Source organism: Drosophila miranda, chromosome 2 (assembly GCF_003369915.1).
Source record: "Drosophila miranda strain MSH22 chromosome 2, D.miranda_PacBio2.1, whole genome shotgun sequence".
In the NCBI taxonomy this organism is placed as follows: Eukaryota; Metazoa; Arthropoda; class Insecta; order Diptera; family Drosophilidae; genus Drosophila; species Drosophila miranda.
In genome coordinates, this window is record NC_046675.1 from 29,776,558 (window position 1) to 29,798,596 (window position 22,039).

The window sequence follows — 22,039 nt, forward strand, 5'->3', positions numbered from 1 at the left end:
TTTAATTTTTAAATGCAATCCAATTTAATTACATTTTTTTTCGCATTGCTATCTTTTTTTTGCCTTATTTTCAGATTCAGATTTTCCTCTTGAGCTTCGGGCAATTTCATAAATTAGCACAGATTTTGCCACAGAACCTCTACATTTTATATGTTCATACATATTTTAAGTAATTATAAATTATGTTATTTTTTTATTATTTGTTCTTGAAACATATTTTTATGGAAAAAAGGAATTAAGAGCGATTTGTAAGAAGTCAATTGGAAAAAAATGAAAATACTAAAAAAACATACTGAAATGATACTACAAGCATACTGGAAATACTAAAAATGTACTGAAATAATACAAAAAAATACTAGAAAATACCAAAAATAATTATTTAAAATTCTATAAAACCTAAAAAATAGTACAAAGAAAAAAATTTCCAACACAACAGAAATAAATATAAATATAAAAAAAAATATATATAAAAAATACAAATATATATAAAAAATACAAATATAAACAAGTATAATATAAATAAAAAATAAATATAAATATAATAGAAATCGCAAATACTCCCCAAAAATATTCCGATATTTTTTGTATTAATTTTTGTTTTTTATTAATAATTTATTTTGAATGTGAGGAAACATTGAGAAAATACTAAGTTTTTTAAGGCAAAAACATATAAAAATGTAGTTTATGGAATTTTTATTTTCTTTTCTTATTATCCCAATTATTTTGTATATTCCCAACAAATGGCCGATGATTTACCAACCCCCAAAAGTCACATCCAATTAAAAGGGGGGAAAAAAACTAAACCGTTTCCATCAACACGCGTTCCATTAGGGAGGGGACACAGGCCATAATCTATTTCCTAAGAAAATGCATTAAATTGATGTGGAAAATGCAATTAACTATCGATTTTTGATAAGAGTTTCAGATGGCCAGATCTTAGGGTCGAAACGAAGGGTCTGTCGTTAGAAATTAAGCAGTTTAATCATCAGACGAATACGAGTATATGGGATGTCAATGGGGAGTATTTTATGAGTACAACAGGGACAACCACCCCTGAGGGTGAACCCCCCTGTCCCGAGGCCAAAGAAGGAGGATTGACCAGTGCTGCAGTGGAAAAGGTGACACAAAGAGTGGGCCAACCCCTGGGCCATGGCTCACAAGATGAACGCGCGGGGGAGTGCCGTACGACAATACGTGCGAAAAAAAGAAGAAAGAAAATCGAGGAAAAACTGTGGACAGCTGTGTGGAAAGCAATTGCTGGCTGCTGATGAAGAGGGTGCCACTCCCCACTCCCCTGTCCCCTGTGGAAGAACCAGCAAGGGACGGGACTCTCTCTCTCTCTCGACTGTTCTTGCAACGTGACTACCAGAAGTTCTGTCCTTTGTGCATTGTTCGGTGCGGTGCGGTGCGGTTCACTTAGCCACGTGTTTTCCACTGTGGTTTTTCCAGAGCTAGACGAACCGCTGAACCCAGCCCGCCCCCGAATAGAGACCGGATACACGCGCCCAGACAGCAAAAACCGGATGTAATTAAGGATTTTGCGTGTGCCCATTGCAAAAAAATTGTTGTGTCCCCCCCCAAGTGTCGAGTGTCGAGGAAAAACACTTGGAAATAAACGTTGCCAGTGTTTGATTAGTCCGCAAAAGTAGAAGGAAGGAGAACAGGCATCCATCAGACGACAGAGAGTCCCCGTCTTAATTGCTTTTGTTTGGGAGGGTCTTGGGGGCGGAATATTTGGGGTCTGGAATCTCTAGTAAATCATGAAAATTTGTAGCTAATTATGTGGACGTTTGAAAGGTTTAGACGATGGAGAAAAGGTGCCCCCGAAAAAGAACCCCAACACAGAAACCAAATTAAAATTCCTCGAAGGCTCGGGGCTCCTCATTTCCTATGCGATCCCCAGCCAACGGCAAAGCCAGGGAAATTAATTTCGCACATAAAAGACCTATATTTCTTTTTCGTACAAACGCCACAAAGAATCACAAAATCAAGTCGCAAAAAATAATGAGAAACAGGAAATCCCAAACCCAAAAATCCCATAAAAATATGAGGATGAGGCGGAAGGAAGGATGGGCTAAATCCTGAAAATCTGGCAAATCCTTTTAGGTAGGGTCTAAAAAAAATGATAGCCTGAAGGAAATTTGAAAGGAGATGAAGGATAAGGAAAACCAAGTATGGGGCATATTTACTAAGAATAATTTTGAATTTTATTTCCTGATTGATTTACATAGAAATGATCGAAATCCTTCCAGCAATCTTAATGGAAAATATCCATAATAATGTGTTAGAAGGCGAAACATGAAAATTCTATTAAAAACTGAATTTTTCTTAAAGAAACATCGAAAAAAAAATCATACAAATTTTTTAAATTTTCCTCAGGCTTTTTCTCATGTTTTTCCACCGAGTTTTTCTTAATTGAAGGCAAATAAAATGTGGAAAACTGGGAAGTTTTATTGACCACAGTTTTGTGGGTGACGCTAACAAGGCCTCCAGCAACCCTTCATCCCCTCTTCGAAACCCTTATTGCCCCCTTCCCAAAAAAAGGGCACAGATGACAGAATATAAAAGTCCTAATAAAATAAAAATCAACAACATGCACATCGTAAAATAAGGAAAACTATGGAGGGGGACAACATCGACGCGTCTGGAATTTGAGAGACTTTTCTTAGGAGAGAAAACTTCGAACGAAAGAGGAAGAGAAAGAACTTTCTTATCAAAAAAAATTGGCATATTAAATGCGAGCCCAAAAAACTTAACCGAAACCCAAAGAAAAGTTTCAGCCGTCTATCAAAAGTACATCGAATATTCATCTATAAAGTATATACATATATATAAGTCTATATATCGGACCATATGTATTCCCCAAGTGGGGTACATCCTTGATGACGATACAACATTCAGCGAATATTAAACCAATAAAAAGGCATAGATTTACTCCTCAGGGGCTCCGCTTTTGGGCTTCGCTTCTACTCTTTCTGGCTCCCTTAATTTTTCTCCCTTTTTGGGCTTTGGAAACTCCCTTATAGCTCTCCTCCCCCCTCCATTTTTGTCTGTGGCTGTGGTGGTCCTCTGCTTTTTTTGGCCCAGAAAAAAAACTCATTTATTTGGCCTCATGATAACAATGACGATGACAACAACAACAACAGCCACAGCCACATAAACAACAATAGAAGAAGAACCGAAGATGTCTGCTGTCAGCAGCAAGCCGCCCCCGAAGTCCATGACCAGACTCAAAGCCATTCCCATAGCCGAGAGGTTTTTTTTTGGGGCCAATAAGCGATGCTCTGAGATGATACCCTGGGGGGTTTTTGTTTTAAAGGATTTGCACTAGTCAAAGGAAATCAGAAGAGAGTTTCTTTATTGATACAATAGTTAAGGTTTTACGATGCGATTTGTAACCATAAGAATGTTTTAAAATTATGAATTTTTTTTTAATGATTTTTTGAATTGAAGTTATACGTTGATTCATCCCTGAATCATTGCCGATTCTTTATAGATTTTTCACTTCAGTTCTTCAGTGTTTCTTTAGGGGTTTTTTAAGGGTTTTTTTTTAGGGTTTCTTTAGGGATTCTTTAGGGATTCTTTAGGGATTCTTCAATGGCTCTTCAGTGACTCCTTGGTGAGTCTTTAGTGACTTTTCTGTGATTCTTTATTGATTCATCAGGGATTCTTCACCGATTCTTCAGTGTTTCTTTATTAAACTTTTCTTAAAATTCACTGAGTCTTTCCTGATACCTCATTGAATGATTCACTGATGCATCAGGCATTCATCACGTATTCATCACTGATTACGAATAAATTCTAAAGGAATCAAAAGTGGGGCGCAAAATATCAATGATTTATTACCGATTTGTAAAAGGTTTATTCACCGATTTCCTAACAGATTTCTTCGGAGATTTCTTCACGGATTCATCATAGACATACCAAATATTTCAGGAGGGATTTCTGGGAATATTTCAAGACAGATTTCATACCAAATTCGGATTTTTCATGAAAAAGAGCCATTCTTAAGAGATCTAACTATTTATTCTCTCAATTTTAGTTAAGGTTTATTAAGCAGAGATATAAAGGACCTAAAGCCGACTCAATTCCGATCTATAATTCTTCTGAAAAACGATATTTAGCTATAGAACCTTTTTTCTCATCGAAACGAAAACTTTCTGCGAAAAAAATCAGAAATACCCCAAAAAAAAAAAACAGAAAAAAAATCTAGTAACTATGAATAGTACAATATATTGATTTTGTATCGATTAATAATCGATTATTTATCAACCACAAACGATTATTGATTGTTTGTTCTACTTTTTACAATAAATTGAGAGTATTTTAAAGGAAGAAAGTAAAAAGAATAATAAATAAAATAATAACCCCATCCCAATGGGTACAAACCTAGTCGATCCCTCAATTAAATAATACATTGTACTTGCTCCGCGCATTCGCCTACTTAATTTTGTTGTGTGGCAAACATTTTGCACATCATTTGAAGGCTCACATATTCGCCGCTGAGTCAACAGCAGCAGCACGTTTTATGTACCCAAAGATACATAAATATATACACAGATACTCGTAGATATATATATAATGTGTGTAGTCCTTTATTGGCAGACGATGTATGGTCATGTAATCATGATTTTAAGCAGCTTTAATATGATATTCCAGGCCACTCGAAGAAGCCCGAAAGGAGCCCAAAAAGCTGGCATTTTGGGGAAGTGGAAGTCGCCTCTCCTTCAGGCATGAAATTTGTATTATTATGTCGAAAGTTTGTTCGCTTTTTTCCCCTCTTTTTTGGGGGAGAGCTCATGTTATTCGTAAAAGATGAACCGAACCGTTGGGTCCAGTCAGCAGAATACAAGGAAAATAAAGGATATACCAACCGAAAAATAAGCTTCTGCCCTCAAACTCCCTTTTTGGGGGGGCGGGGGAGTCCCATCGTAATGTCCTGCATTTAATCTTTCAGTATGGCGCGTCCCTTCGGATGGGCTTTGATTTTCTGGTCTCTGGGCTTTGGATTTCCTCTTGTTTTTATGCTCGTCAAAATGTGACAACAAATTGGCTTTTGACGTGCTTAATGAGCGGCATTTTCCCGGGCCAGGCCCCATCCTCCATTCCCCCACTCCCCCCCCCCCCTGCCTTTTGGCCCTTAGTTTTGCCCGCTTCCATGCCATTTGGCTCTCTCGCTGTTCGCTGAAAGTTTTTACGAGAACATTGCCATGTCCTTATCGCCGCATTAGCATGAGAGGCGCCTCGTGATGGTCCTTGCCCTGCGCCTCGTTCTGAAAGCTCGTCCCCCACGCAGGGGAGGGGGATATTGGAATTGCTATTGCCATATGAAGTGCCAACTCTTTGAGGATAAGCTTTTGATGCTGCATTTTTTTGGGTTCATTTGGGAAGGAATTTAGGAATTTATAGGGGGGCAACCAGTGGATATCGGTTGAGTGGAATAAGTGTTGGCTTGAGATCGAATATTCAGATTTAAGGGTTTATGGAAAGTGTGTGTTTTAACCGAAAGTATTTCAATCCACAATCGAAATTAGATCCATGTCTGAAAAAGAATTAAATGTGATGGAATTTTACGTTTAAAATGGGATTTTAAACGGCTATGAAACGGGAATGAAAAAGGTATGAAACGGGTATGAAACGGGAATGAAAAAGGTATGAAACGGGTATGAAACGGCTATGAAACTTGTCGCATTTCGTTTAAATAGTGATTTTAATCAGCATAAAAGTAAAAATATCTCAAAATTGGTCAAAGTTCAAAGAAAAAACTTTAAAATTGCAGAAAAAACGGTTGAAAATTGTAATTTCTTTGTTTTTTTTTTTTGTATTTTTTTAATATTTATTTTTTTATATTTATTTTGTTATATTTATTTTTGTATTTTTTTTATATTTATTTTTTATTTTAATTTTTTTTTTTTTTAATTTTTAAAACGAAATATTCACATCTGAAACAAAGTATACCTTTGAAATAAAATATAAGATTATTCCATAAAACACATGATTTCAATATTAAATATATTTTAATTAAAAAAAAAAAAAATATAATTTTTTAAATTTATAATTAAATATCTTTTACAATAAAAATAATTAAAAAAAAAAACACATTCCATGCTTACGAATTAAAAACAAAAAAGTTATTAAATTGTCATAAATTTAATAGAATTCGAAATTCCCCCCTCTAGAAATCTTCAACCTGCTGCCCCCACAGTTGTGTATGTAATCCCCCCGTCTTCGCTACAAAATCCCTCAATAATCGTGAGCTTTCTGTTACGTTTCCTAAGCTCCTGCCTTGGCTACGCCTCCCCAAAAATCTTAAGTCCCTAAAAAGTCATCTTATCATATGAAAACAATCGGGGGTAGGGGCAGGGGATTGGAAAAACAACCTAATATTTAAAAAAAAAAATTATGGCGCCATAGCACCATAAAACCATCAACAACAACAATCGCCAGAGAAAAAAAAGAGAAGAAGGAGGAAGTAAAAGGAATACGGAGGACAAGTGCAGGGCAACAATGAAAAACAAACAAAGAAAAAAATAATAATAAACCTCAATGAAATTTATTCACTATTTATTTAGTTATTTGTGTGCGTGTGTGTGTGTAATGAAAAGGGAATCAATTAATGATAAAATGTCAAGGTTTATGAAGCCTCCGTCAAGCGGACTTATCTGCAACTCCCCTGCCCCCCTGACCACCCAGCCCCCTCTCCACTGCTCCACTTCATGTTGTTTGTTTTATTTGTGGCTTTGCTTTTGATAAGCGTAACATTTAATTGCGTTTATTTTTTGGTTGTTGTGCCGTCCAATGCATATATAATTAATAATACTTGGAATCTATAGAGGGGGGGCGTGGAAGGGGGGTATGTTTCGTTTGACATTTAACATGACATTCAAAAAAATAAATGCCATAAATAATTGATGGAAACTAAATGGTGGACACACACCCCACCCCCCGCCCCCTGCCCAGCCTTAGGACTCTCCGAGGATCTTTCCTGCTCATTCAAGCGCATTCACATGGAATAAAGTACACAATTATTCGTTGGAAAAAAAGTCACCGCGCATAAAAGTCACTTTTTTCAAAAGGAAAGAAATTTCTTAGTGGTCGAAAAGTCAGGGGGGAGCAGTGGGTGGCATAGCTGCAGGTGAAATTATGTTTAATCTTTGGTTGTGACCACAAGATGTGACCACAAGGCGAAAGAAATTACTGAAATATGAGAAAATGGAATGGAAAATGGAACATGCAATGGAATGTGCGAGTAATCTTATCTATATATAAAATATATAATTATACAATAATTTATTTCCTAGGAATTCAATTTATTTCCAAAGAATTATATTTAGTTTCACCGAATTTTATTTATTTTCAAAGATTTTCAAGGAGTTTAATTTTATTTTCAATGAATAGGATTTTATTTTTGATGGAATTGAATTTTTTTTTTCATTTATTTTATTTTTAAAGATTTAAATTTATTTTCTATGAACTTAAATAATTTCTTAAAGATTTTAATTTATTTTTTCATGATTTTCATTTTTTTTCAATGAATATAATTTGTTTTCAACGCTTTTAATTTATTTTTAAAAATTTTAATTTATTTTCTATGAATTTTATTTAGTTTCTCGGAATTTTATATTGTTTTTAAAGATTTTTAATGAACCTAATTTTATTTTTAATTTTTTTTATTAATTACTAATAATTTATTTACCAAATCTAAATTAATCGTCAAAGAATTTTATTTTTTTTCAATGGTTTAATTTTTGGAATGATTTTAGTTTTTGTGTAAAGGTTTTTATTTATTTCCTATAAATGAACTTTATTTTCAATGAATTTTACATATTTTCAATTAATTTAATGTTCACTAAAATATTGGAATATGGCCTCTAAAAATGTGTATTTTTTAAGGTGCATCTTCAACTTTTTTTTTCTGTTTCCATAGCAGAATCTTTTCCAATTATTCCTTGAGCTCAACAAACTTTAAACAAATTTCCACACCATGCCGCTCAAACCCCTGAGAGATTGATGTGAAATCCATACTGAAATCATCACTAGGGCTATGTGGGCGTGGCGTTCATTAGGGCACTCACCAAGTGAAGATTTGGCGCTCATTAAAAGTGAAACAAGATATATTATTCGCTAATGGAACTATCAATTATCGCTAGAGAATTCCGTGAATATTCCATTAACACGAATCGAGTAATTAACCAGACAATTATACAGAAAATGTGTGTTAAATAATTAACGAAAAAAATGTTGCCCCATGTACCGGAATGTGTGGGTGAGGGTGTGGGTGTTTTCCTTATCGATAAACAGATAAGATATCGGAGTAAAAACAACAATCGATTGCTGGGGATAGGTGACTAATCGATGGAGAGGGAGCGGCAGACAGAGAGAGAGAGGGAAAACATGGCATTGGCGTGACAGGAAACCACTCGAGACACGACCACAACCCCCAACAAATACATGGTATATCTAGGTATCCATCCAGGATTTAACTTGGGGTTAAACTTAATTAGAGGTAGGAAAAAAGTAGAGGGAAAATGTGGGTAAAAAGTGGGAGAAAATTGGATGAAAAGTGGGAGCGGAATGGTATGACAATGAATACAATTATTATGGCCACAAAGGGAGGAAAAGGGAGGGTGGGAAAAACCACTTGACAGTGTCGGCAACGCAGGACACACGTAAGGATCATTAATCAAATGTCCAGACAAGTGTAAAGTATGAAAGGAGCCACCGGCGTCTGCACACAGGAGCCACAGGAGCCAACAGTCTGGAAAAGTCTTGAAAATAAAATGAAGTATGCTCCTTGAACAGTGTCCCTCCCCCCCTAAAAGTAGGAAGTCCTGCCGCCTGGAGGACACGTAGCAGCGTCGGGTGGCAGCGTCTCGTGTATTTTGAAGAGCCATAGCCGTAGGCTCAAACAACACTGCAGTCGGTCTACTGGTGGAGCCGGGCCACCTCCGGTGGCAAGTGGCACTTGAGGCACCTTTGCCTGTTGACAATAAACATTGCGATTTATCCCCCCCAAAGACCGCCCAAACGATGGTAGAAAATGTTAGACAACGAACGCACTTTGTCAGGCATGAGGCATGCCCCAGCAACAAGAGAGCGAGCGAGAAAATCTAATAAGCGGCTGTTGAAAACAATATTAAGCATCAGCTGGGGGCAATAGGGGGCAATAGGGGGGTGGGGAGCAGGACTCCACCGCAATGTTGACACGGATGACATTTTAGTGTCCTCCTATCCGGTCCTGTCCCCAGGTGTGATTAATTCACGTATTGTTCGGTGCGTTGCCACCCAAAACGCGCCACACACCAAATGCTAGAGCCCCCGAGCGCCCAAGGGAGGAGGAGGAGGAGGAGCAGGAGGAAGAGGCGTTGGGCAGCAGAAAACATTCTGTGTAATGGAATTTTCATGGCGTTTCCATTGGGGTCTTCATGGTTCATGGTCTTCATGGGAATCATGACCGGAATGAACAATCGTTTGTGGTTGAGCGGAAAATTTAAGGCAAGCGTGAAAATTGGGGCGACTGCAAGTGACAGCAAAACACTAATTATTGATTCGTAGATGAGTGATTTAGAAGTTTCTTTTGGGGGGAAGTGGTGTAAAAGAATCTTTGAAAGATCATTAAAACTATTAGGGGTAGAACTTGAGTGTTTTTCCACTTGTTGAAAGGAGAAGGGGAGTATCAGCAACCCAAGAAAATATGTTGAACTGAAATTTTGTCTCGAAATATATTTCATATTTAAAATAAATATATTTTTTATATTAATAATAAATACATTTCATACTTAAAATTAATTTTTTGTGCAATTTTATTTCTTAAATATTTTATATAATATATTTATTAATTTTTTTATGGGTTTTAATTGTTGTTTCTTTATATTTTATTTTGTATTTGTGATATATTTTTAATGTTTTCTTTATATTTTCTTTATATTTTCTTTATATTTTCTTTATATTTTCTTTATATTTTTTATTTTTATTATATTTTGTATTTTTATTATATTTTGTATTTTTATAATATATTTTTTATTTGTATTACATTTTTTGTATTGTTATTATATTTTTTGTATGCTTATTATATTTATTGCATTTTTATATATAATTTTACAGTTACATATTTCAAAAATTTTTGATTTTGATTACTTTTATTTTTTATTTTTTTGTGTTCTGTTTTTTTGTCATTTATTTATTTGGTTTATTTTTTTATAGTATTTTTTAAGTATTTGTTTTTAGTATTTTTATAGTATTTGTATAGTATTTTTTGATTTTTAGTATTTTTAAGTAATCTTAGTATTTGTAGTATTTTTTAAAGTATTTTTTAGTATTTTTAGTATTTTTTTATTAGTATTATTTATAACATTTTTAAATACATTAAAGTTTATATCAACGTGAATTCTATTCAATTTCCTATGTCTGTACATAAAATCCGAAAATTGAATCTAAATATAAGTTAATTTCCTTTTTTTATGCCATTATTCTCCGAGTGAGAAGAAAACAATCATATATGCAATATGCAATAAACTATAGTTTTACTTTGATCTATTGCTATATTTGGCGGCCATTGCCATTACCCTTGTTGCTCTCAATTGAAAACAATTTAAACATCGCTATAAAAGCAATTTATTTCACTGGGAAAACATTGATTTTCCTTGCATTTGAAATGCGTGTCAAAATCATGCAGCCATTTGTTGTGCTTTGCTTTTCACCCCCCCCTGAATCTCAACCTTTGAACAGAATTACCTCCCCCTCCCTGGCCAGTCCTCTTTGTTGCTGCCTCGCCATCTCTATTGCTAAGCCCTATATTGCTCTTTTGCTCCCCAACCAGCGCCTGCCTTCTCTCTATTCCTCTCTCATTTATTTAAAGCTCAATTAAATGTTATTTTTAGCATCGTTTCGACTGCTCCGACTGCCGTGTAATCATTATATTATTTTAGAGCGTAATTACTAATTTCATGCAATTTTCCAGGGCACACGAGAGAGAGGGAGAGGGAGAGCAGGTGGAGGGCCGGGCGGATCTGTCTCTCGTGTCCCCACAATTGCCGCACTGAAAATGCACTTGAAATGCAGCACACTGGCTGTTGCTGCTGTTGTGGCTCTTGCGGCTGTATGTAGTTCTGCTGCTGCCACGCGCGGTCTTTACTTTGTGTAAAAATTGAAAATAATTAAACTAGAAATTACTAGAGCGTAACACTTCAATTTTACGAGTACTTGGCCCCCACTCTCGCCCCCCCACTCACCTGTGCGCCCTCGCATTCACATTCGCATACTTGAAACACAAACTAAAACCTAAACTAAAGCATAACTTTCCAGCTTTTCCAACTGGCTTTTGTGTTGTGTCCCGTGTTTTTCCATTTATCTGAGGAGGGATTCCGTGTGCGTGTGCGGGTGTGTGTGTGTGGGGCGAATGGGGGCAAGGTTGTTGCCAGGTGTTGACTAAATTAGATGCCATGCCCATATTTCCAGCGCTTTGTCTTCTGGGCCTTTGGGCACACCGGGTTTGTTAGGGCTAACCATCCACTAAAAACTATTATAGTTAGATAGTTATTACAACTGTAATTCTCCTTAAATAAATAAATATTATGAATGAATTTGATGAATGAAGGTGCATTGAGCAAAATAATCAGCCCCTAAATAGTCGAAACAATAATTTATTCATCCTTTTTGAATCTACTAAATCTCTATTTTTTTCAATTTACTTATTTACTTTTTTTTAATTTAAAAACGGTAAAAAAGTTTCTATATTTAAATTTTTTTTTTTCAATTTGACTTTTTTTAAATTAGTTTCTTTGTTCAATTTATTAATTTAATTTTTTTTTCAAATTTATTTATTTAATTTTTTTTAAATTTATTTATTTAATATTTTTTTTAATTTAGTACTTAGTTTTATTTCTAAATTTTTTTTATTTATTTACTTTTTTTCTTTCTTATTTTTATTTTATTCTCTATTTGTTCATTTATTTTGCAATTTTTTTTTTTATACGTAACGTAACACTTACTAATAAAAACTGATTATTTATTTTTCAAAACTATTTTTTTTATTAATCGTTTTTATATATTTTTTTATTACTTTTTATTATTATTTTTTATTTATTTTAATTCCTAAATTTTCTATTTATTTTGTTCCAAAATTTTGTATTTATTTTGTTCTTAAATTTTTTATTTTTGTTCCTAAATTTTTTATTTTTATTTTTGTTACTTTATTTTTTCCCCTATATTTTTTACTCTATTTTTTCTAATTATTTTTCTATTTATCTTATTAATATCTCTAATTTTATACTTATTTCTCTATTGTCTTTTTTTAATACCAAAACGCGATCCCACATCAAAATTTCAGTTTCGGGCGAACCCCTAATAAATGCCATTTCATGGCCGGCCTTCACCCCCACAAAATCCGTTTTAAATCTCCTTTTTTTCTATTTTCTTTTTACTCTATTAGCGCCCGCTTTTAATTATTGTTTTTGCAGCAGAACGCTCTCTTTTTCCCCTTCTATCGTTTCTCTATTTTTCTGTGCTTTCGATTCCCGATTCGATGCCTGAAAGTAATGCCTCCGCTAATCCCAAAAAACCAATTAACTGCTTCGACAATTGGCCAAATTTAATGGCATTTCGGCAATGAATGTTTTTCAGCGATAGTTTTCAACGACTAATCAGCAGCAGCAGCAGCAGCTGCCGTGGCAGCAACAAAGGGGGGGAGGGGGCAAGCGTGGCAGCTATTGAATAGCATTTGGGGAGTAGCATTCGATTCGGTAGTGCATTTGAGGGACGGCTCTGGCCGTGCATTTGAGAGGTAAAATCAATTAAAATTACGTTGGGGAAAATCGAAAACAAAAATCTATCACGCGCTTAATGCGATGGCAGCTAGAAAATGTGGAACAAATGCATGTTTTCTGGGTGTGTGTGTGTGTGTGGGAAACGCAGAAGCAGCCACAGCAATACGTGCCACACGACAAAAGCTACACTGAAATGAAGAGAAGAAAAGGCAGATCGAAAGTGGAGATACTCTTTGAAGAAATTATTGTTTCTAAAAAACAACCTAAACTCTAAAAAAAGGGAGAAGAAAATAGAAAACAAAATACTTTTAAGAAAAAAAAGAGTTTGAAGGAAAAATTAATTATTTAAAGGAATAAAAATGAGTTTAAACTAAACAAAAAAAAGTTTAAAGGAAGAAATAAGAAGAGTTTGAAGGAAAAGAAGAGAGAAGGGAAGAAAGAGAAAGAATGAAGCAAAGATACAAAAGAGGAAGAAAAACTACGAAAGAACTAAGAAAAAATAGTTTAAAGAAAAAACTAATAGTTAAAAGAGAGAAAGAGAGAGCAGAAGAAAGACTTTTAAAGAAGTCCTTTTAGATTTTCAAGAAAAGAAATATGGATCTTCTATCATATCATACCATAAACCAGCTGCAAATCATGGATACCCCTCTTCAAAGCGTATCAGAGGTACTCTGCTTTATTTACAATAATGAAATGCTGTTGCATGTTGCAAAATCGCTTCCAAAAAGTTAAAGAAAATACTTAAAATGCCACAGCAACATTTCTTGCCACCAAAAATCAAGCCCCCCCCCTTCGAAGGCCAAGCGGCAGGGGAGATGTCGGTGTCGGTCGGTCTTTGGGCTGTCAAATGCTTGTTTCTGAATGGTTCTTAGAATGTTCTTTCAACGCGTTAATAAAACTTTACTCATAAATGTTTCAACTTCAGTTTTGGTCTGGGCCAACGAAAGTGGGGCTGTAATCCTTTCGGTTTTAGGCGGTTTGTGGTTTGGATTTTCATGTCAAAAGTTATTAAAAATCAATTAATTAACAGCATTTCTGATGAGTGGCACACAAATCTTCAGCTTAAAGAAAATTTTGTGTGAATTTTAAATACGATTTGATAAGGAAAAGAAAGTTAAAGGATTTAAAGGCAGATAACTGTCAAAGATACATCTCTCAGAAGCATATTCTTGTACGATTCTGATAATTAGATAGATAGCTTATAGCATTATATATCACTCTTGAAAATTGTAGTACCCTATCTTACGAACAACGAAAGCTATAGGCAGATGATATTTGTTCATGCGTATCTATAACTTTCTAATAATTGCATAAATTAGCAGAAAATATACCCCCTTTTTCGTATCTCTATTGACATTCGTCGTTTATTTGCCATGAAATTAAAGAAATTTCTGTTTTATGTGCAAACATTTGCCAAACAATTAAATATTATTTACTTACCGATTTTCATTCTTCTATTTGCAGGTACAGTGTGTGTTTTATTTTTGTACTTTGACTCAAGAAATACACCAGACCCCCACCCCACGCCCCCCTATGAAGTATCTTTTTGTGAATGCGTAAGTCGAACAATATTTTACTTTTGCAAATAAATAATAAAATATACACAACAGACACAGTAAAAGAGAGTGAGAGAGAGAGAGATACAGTAGTCAGAGTGAAAGGCACGTTGCATGAATTTGCAAACAATATAAAATGTGACAGTTGTCAGGGGGTTATGCGACCCGAAGAGTACTCTTCTCTCGATTTTTCAAATTTAATTTGAAAGTAATTAAAAAGTTGGGGAATATTATGGCCTAAAAGTAATGAAAAATATATGAAAGAAATAAAAAATAAATATATATGAAAGAAATAAAAAAAATATATATGAAAGAAATAAAAAAAAATATATATGAAAGAAATAAAAAAAAATATATATGAAAGAAATAAAAAAATATTTATGAAAGAAATAAAAAAATAAAAAAAATAAACAAAATAAAAAAATAAAAGAAATAAAAATAATAAATATAATAAAAATAGTAAAAATAATAAAAAATGAAAATAAATAAAATAAAGAAATAATGATTGAAATAAAGTATATAAAAATTATTGTTTTTTTAATTTTTTTAAAAACTATATTTTTGCAATAATGATTTAATGATTTTTTATAAACAGCTAGTAAATAACATTGAATAAGGTTCTACCAAAGAAGAGCCATATGGCTCTTTTAAATTGTATAAACCACAAGCTTTTTCCTAATTTTTGGTTAAATATTCAATTCTAATGATTTTTGGTCGATGGTTAGACAATAGCATTGCATATAGCATAGCATAGACAGTAGCACCACCAAAAAAGAGCTATATAGTCTACAAAATGTGCATGCTACAGACTTTACTAAAAGCTAAGAATCCCAAATATATGATCTTTAAAAATATCTTAAAGGTGATGAATATGAAATTTATTTACTCTGGATTTTATAGTCTCCAAAATAAAGTAATATGTTTTCCATAGAAGAATTGAAGGAGGATTCAAGTTTTTTCTTGGATAAAATATAGGCTTTAAGGGCTGTCAAGAACCCAGTATACCCCTGAAACCCTAAGCACTACCCTGTAAAGCACACATATATCTCTCTCTCTCTCTCTGTTTCTCTCTCTTTGTCTCTCTCTGTGAGTGCTGCTTCGATTTATGTGATTCGAATAAATAACATTTGCTGATCCAATATTATACGTTCCGTTTGTGTGTGTGTCGATGGTCGGATTGTGAAATATGCTTACACTTTTTGTTGTTGTTGTTGTTGTTGTGCTGCTTTTTTCCCATTCTGTTGTGTGTTGTGTGTGGCTTTTGATAGCCAGCCAAACGGGCCGACCGGCCGCATTATGAACTTGACACAGATCCACATACCACACGGTAGGCACTTCATTCGAATACAGAATGGATGCACCCCTCAAATATCCGATGATTCCCGAGAACGTGTGAAAAATAAAAAGAGTTCATGGCTACAGAATGTGACGGGGGGCGGGGGAGAGGTTTAGAGTTACTGTTCAATTTCCAGATAGAATTACACAAATGAATGTTGAATGAAAAAGATACATTTTGATGAGTAAATGTTGATGGCATCGATTTGTAGATTGAATTCGTTTCAATTGCACTTCAGAGATGGTTTTCCCACACTTTTTGGTTAACCAAATTGCACTTAAACTTGTGTATTTATGACATATGTAGATCTGGAGTTGTTGAACAAGACTCTAGTTTTAGGCATTTTCGAAAGGCCAAACACTTTGGGGTCCAATTTACATAACAAATGATTTTTGGGATTTCTGTATCTGTCTCTGGAGGTGCGCACAAAATATGTATTTCAAGATCATCTTTTATACATCATGGAAGACAAAATTGAAAACAAATTTAAATGTTAATGGCGCTCCCCACTTAATATATTCCACAATGTGATGCTGCCTTGGAGATTAATGAAAAGCCAAGATATGTGTATGACCCCCAGAGACCTATGCTGCTGCTCCACCCACTCATGCCTCCACCGAAAGAATGATTGTTGCATACAATTTGCATGTCATAATATTTAATATAAATAGAAATAAGTACAAGTAGCTGCTGCTGCTGCTGTATGGGGAAGGCTGCCCTGCCTGATAGATTGTGTGGGAAAATTGATAATTGTTTGGCAAGAATTTTCAGCCTAGAGAAGAGGGATTAAAAGACCTTGAACAGTATGCTTTTGCTTCCCCAAAATAATGTGTTTATATGTCTCTTATCTATCGATCTGCTATAAACCCAAGAAAACAACAAAAAGAACAACTCTCCTCACTTTTAGGGCCCGCCACTGTACTTTGGGCGCCGCCAGTGTATCATCGAATCGATGCTGAAGTTCGATAAGGCCGTAGGAATGTCCATGTGTGCAGCATGTGTGTGTGTGTGTGTGCCCGTGTGTTCTGGTGTTTGCGCGTGTGGAAGCGCAGAGTGTAAACAAAACAGCCGTTAGACTGCAGCTCTTCTGGTGTCTGGTGTGTGCAAGCTATATTTAAGAGCAGGTGAGGCAGTCCAAGAGAGTGGAAATGTATGAATTCTCGCCAGAATATACGCAAAGGGAGCCAGAGAGCAGAGAGCATCAAACAGGTACCCATCCCACCCTTGTCGTATAATCTACCTTGTGTCTGCGTTTGCCTTTGGTTTTGCTTGTTGCTGCAGAGCCTCCGACAACAAAGAAGAATACAAGTAAAAAGGAGAGTAAAAATCAAATGCAGTAGTCGGTGAGGGAGCGAGAGAGAGCGTCAGTGTGTCAGAGCATAGCCTGGAAAGAGCGTAAAACCCATTGAACGGCGGCTGCCTAGCGCCGGTATTGAAAGGGAATTAATAAAGCGTGGCCCCGCCCTCCGTCCCCCGTCCCTTTTTGCGCTTTAGAATAAACAAAGCGTGGGGAGAGTGTGCGGGCATGGCATTGTCGTTAAGAGAGCGATCGCTGGAGAGTGAATCTCCCCCTACCTTCCCGTTTCACATGCCCTGTTTTGCAGCAGCTCCCGAAAGGCGCTGAGAGCAAAAGAGATAATTGCAGTCGACGCGAGAGGCGACGTGTCGGTTCATGTGCTGCAGATTTTGGTTTCCCCCGCCCCCGCAGCCGTCCCTCGTTCGGGCTGTAGTCGGAATCGGAGCCAGGGAGCGGGTGAGGAGCGGGGGGAGTCTGGGCTCTGGGCTCTGGGAGATGCTATAAAAGCGATTTATTAATGTCAGTCAGACAAGTGCCTGGCGGCGTCAGTGGCTGAGCGGAGATCCGAGGCGGGAATGGAGCCAGCAGCCAGCGGCAGAGGCTGATTGTGGTTGCAGGCGGTACAGTGGGCCCTAGATGGAAGAAAAAGGGTGCCCCTTTTACCAGTGTTCTTTGTGCGACTTTCTGTTTGGCTGCTGTCCCACTGTCGGGCCCATGTTGGTAATCATGTTGCAAGTGATGAGCAGCTCATGTTGCTGTTGTGGCGGCACCGGACGACGACAGCAGCTGCAGCAGCATCAGCGGCAGCAGCGGCATGTTTACTCTGTTTCTTGCTGTCTCTTTTTGAGTTTCTCTCTCGCGCTCTCGGACAAAGTGATTCATTCATTCGCCTGCATCGCATCGCCTCCGAGCAGCCCAACATTAATGTTGATTACATGCCGACAGTTTTGTACATAGACTTGTCATTGGCACCCAGAAGCAGCGAAACAGAGGGCTGCCAGCCAGCCAGCCTGCCTGCCCCATTGACGCCCGATACACTTAGCAGCAAATAGAAGCAGCCCCCATACCCCTCCCCAGTACCACAGACAGAGCCAATTGGAATTTCCTTTCCTTTTTTTTTGATACCCTTTCAAGAGGGTGTTACGATTTTACTTGCTATCTTTAGAGACCTACAATCTTTAGATACCTACAATCTTTAGAGACCTACAATCTTTAGAGACCTACAATCTTTAGAGACCTACAACCTTTAGAGCAAAATTACATGCATTTCTTTTTTTCGAATATATTTCAGGCGCACATTATATATTCTTAAAGAATCGTTTGACTATATCTTATAGACCCAATACTTTCGGGCAAGGGTATCTATACTTTGTGGAAATTTTTTTTGGGGGGGACTTTATTTTTATTCAATTGTTGCATTGAGTGAGTTTTGGCGCTTTCAAGGAGCGGAACGGCACGGGAATGCGGTAATTTCTTTTGTACATTTTATTTACTTGAATGTTTTCCTTTTCCTCCCTACCTCCCCCACCCTTTTGGGGTAGGTCTTCGCCCTTCCTTCCCTTTTTCCCCGTCTTTCTGTTTGTTTTTGTCGGTTGTTTGTTTGTGTTTCGTGTTATATTTGATAATTATACTAATTATTATGGGCATGAAAATGTTGTCTGTCAATTAGGGGGTTTATTAGTTCTTTCTTATAAAAATGGTTAATGGGGATTAACCCTGAAAAGAATAAGCAAAATTTAGAAGATATTATAGGGAGCTGGTTATCGAATTTTATACAATAGTAATAGTAAACAACAAATTGTATTATTATTAATATTTTATAAATAAAATACAAATCTCGAAAAAAAAAAAAATACAAATTCTAGGTAATATTACCTTTTAAATATGTAATTTCTATGAATATTACGAAAGAATCCTATTTTATATGATTAAAAAAAGAAAAAAAAACCCTAAAAAAATAAAAGTCCCTGAAAAAGGGGGTGGTGGATACCCTTGCCACAGCAACGCATATTTCACGCCCAACAAAAAATGGTACAACGACCCTAATTTTGTTGTTTCGTGCAGGAAAGCCGAAAACGCAGAAATGATGTGAAAAATGTTGCAAATTTCATGTTGAACCTTTGGCTTTGGGGCAGGACCTATGCCTCGTGCCTCCACCCAACAATTTACTCGTTTTTCTCCTTTTTTTTTGTGGGTTCCTGTTTCATATTTCTAGCCGGTCCCACAGTTGAGTGAATTTTGACAAATTGTAAAATCCACAAGAAAAAATAAAATGAAAGTTCTTGAACAACTTTTTCACATGTTGTACTACAGCGGGACACAACACACACACAAACACACACACACACACACACGAGAGAGAGAGAGAGAGAACTAATGATTATTAATGTTTCATAAGGATTTTCGGGTTGGAAAAGTTCCTTCGTTTCCTTTTCTTTGGGGCCCTCGAGGGCTTTTCATTCTTGGAGTTAAATTGTCTGAAAGATGAGTCCCTTTTGGCTGGAGAAAAGTGTCGTGTAATTGAAAAGAAATGTAATTCAATCTCAAGGAATGAACCCTTTATTTTCTGGTGGCACACGCACACATTTTGTGGCACATTCGAACGAACCAGGAATTTAATGCGAAACCAATTTGCTGGCTCGTTATTTTTATTGACAAACAATGCAAATGCTGGAAATAATTCAAATTACTTTGTTTACTGCAAATTACGCGACACAGAACGCATAATTATTTGCTAATTAAATTACAATCAAAAAACAAGCACAAAAATTATATTAAAATAAATTAATAGTTTGTTTAGGCCATGGATATGTGGCACAGATTCTGGCTGTTTGGGGATTATCCACAAAATTTATTGCATTCCAAATAAATTCCAAATTCCTGCCACCAACAATTTTCATTCGTGTGTTAAACATTAAAATTAAAGTGTGAAGGCTACCGCTTCTGTTAGCCCAGAAATGTATCCACAAACAGCAGATGTAAATTGAAAATTCATGACATTTTTAGCAAATCAATTAAATTGAGATACAGGGCTGTAGTTTGTCACAGAATGGATGAGGGTTAAGGCGAAGGTTCCCCAGGGCTGGCTATTTTTGGAGATATATTTATAGACGGGTAAATGGAAGGTTATTCGATTGGCTTTAAAGTAAGGAACTGCAGGGTTTTAAGGCGAAGGGAATTTCTTGGGTGTACACTGTACACATTTTTTGGTCTTTAAATTTATAGATGTTCTTTCTAAAAATATTTTTGAGCTCAAAGTAGGCTTAATTCTACACTCAATAGGCTTCGGGCTTGATGACCGGTTTAAAACCGGTTCATAAGTTATTAAAAACCGTTCAAGATACGTTTTTGTTAAAACATGATTCATACCCGATTCAGACACTTCATAGCCGATTCAGACCCGTTTTATAGCCGGTCCCTACCCGTTTCATTCCCGGTCCATACCCTTTAAATACCCGTTTCATTACCGTTTCATCCCCGGTCCATACCCGTTTAATTTTCTTTTTCATACCCGTTTCATTCCCGTTTCATACCCGTTTCATTCCCGGTCCATACCCGTTTCATACCCTTGGCTTTACGAGTTTCAAACATAATTTATTGCCGTTTCATACCCGTTTCATAACCATTTGAACCTCTTCATTGGAGTCCATTTCTGTGACCCTTTAATCCGTAAATTACCAAAAACTTTTCCCTTGAACAAATAACCAGACAAATCTATAGCCAAAAGCCAACACCCAATCGCCCTCCCCTTTCCACAGTTCATTCAACCCCGCCCTGGCACACCCCCAACAGAAACTCTAAGCCAAGCACAGAATTCAAACAAAAGCCAGGAACAGCAGCGAGAATTCCCCAATGCAGTGGAGGAGGGAGGAGCGGGGGAGCCGGTGCCGGCACCTCCCCAAATCAGATTTCATGCTAACAACTTCCGTCTTTACCGAAAAGACAAATAAAAAACTACAGAAAAAACAGCAGGAAAAAAATGGGAAACTTTTCCATGAAAAAGAATCTGAGGGTGTGGAAAACTTCTCTACTGGTCATAAAATAGACTAAAATTTAATGTTGTAGGCTTTAAAATGTTGCCGCCTTTTTAATTGAGAAACTTTTGTCATGGCTGCATATCTGCACAGCAGAGGATCCTGCAGGATGGCCAAAAAAAGTGCAGTTTTTCACGCTCTTCAGCAACTCTGTCCTTCAGTGGCCATCCCTGGGCCACTTCCCCTTTCTCTCTTTTATTTATAAATAATCCAGCACGCTTGCTCTGCTTTCTACTGCTTTCAGCTGCTTTCTGCTGCTTTATCCTTCTCCTAGCCGGCGAGGACTTATCAAACAATCATTAGACGACGATGGTCTCAAAGTCGAGGAACAACTTTACTGATTTCCTCAGTAATTATCCCCCCGAACGAAGTGGAGTACTGCCCCCCAAACTAGTGTCATCAATCTTTTAAGTTTTACGTGTATCTTTCAAGTTGAAGTACAAGTTAAATTGTTTAACAAATTCAAACAAAAGAAAAGGGAGGGATAATTGCAACAGACATATTTAATTAAAGGAGATATATCTTTGCTTTTTCTGGGGGAAATAAAGACTTATACGAAGACCCTTAATCGTAACCAAAAACCCCAAAAGTAATCCCCAGACATACCCCAAATAATTATCAAAGCATCAACACTTAACCCTATGACCCTTCCACAGAAATGGAACTCTGGAACGAATAAACTTTGGTCATATATGAATAACGATTACCACAAATTAACAGAAACAAAACTCTCTGAAAAACCACTCTCTGGCTGGGCAGAGGGGCGGGGGGTTGGTGGTAGGACCCCAACAAGAGGCTTTAATTAAAAGTTACAACCCGTTAAGGGACTCCCCAACACTACAATTCTCTCGCTCCACTCCACTCCACTCCACGCCACTCCTTCCCTCCGTTTTCTTTTCACTTTGCTCTTTCTTCTCTCTATGGTTTACCCCCTCTCCCTCCCTCAACTCCTTTCTAGGTTTTTTCTCGCAGAGTACGCAAAAATATTGTTGACAACATTAAATTAATTTCACCCTTGGGACGTTTCGGTCGCCTAGTAATTGTACCGCAAA

The 22,039-nt window shown here is 36.4% G+C and overlaps 1 protein-coding gene across 3 annotated transcripts in view; it reads left to right on the forward strand.

The window, feature by feature from the left end:
• Positions 1 to 22,039, forward strand: part of LOC108155045 (furin-like protease 1) — a 165,118-nt gene that overhangs the window by 25,521 nt on the left and 117,558 nt on the right. Inside the window, exon 1 of one of the 3 annotated variants that reach the window (XM_033389268.1) lies at positions 14,229 to 14,320. The exons of the other annotated variants lie outside the window; for them this stretch is intronic. The gene's annotated coding sequence lies outside the window, so the exon portion shown is untranslated. Of the gene's footprint in view, positions 1 to 14,228; positions 14,321 to 22,039 lie in introns of those variants that run through there. 3 annotated transcript variants of the gene reach the window in all.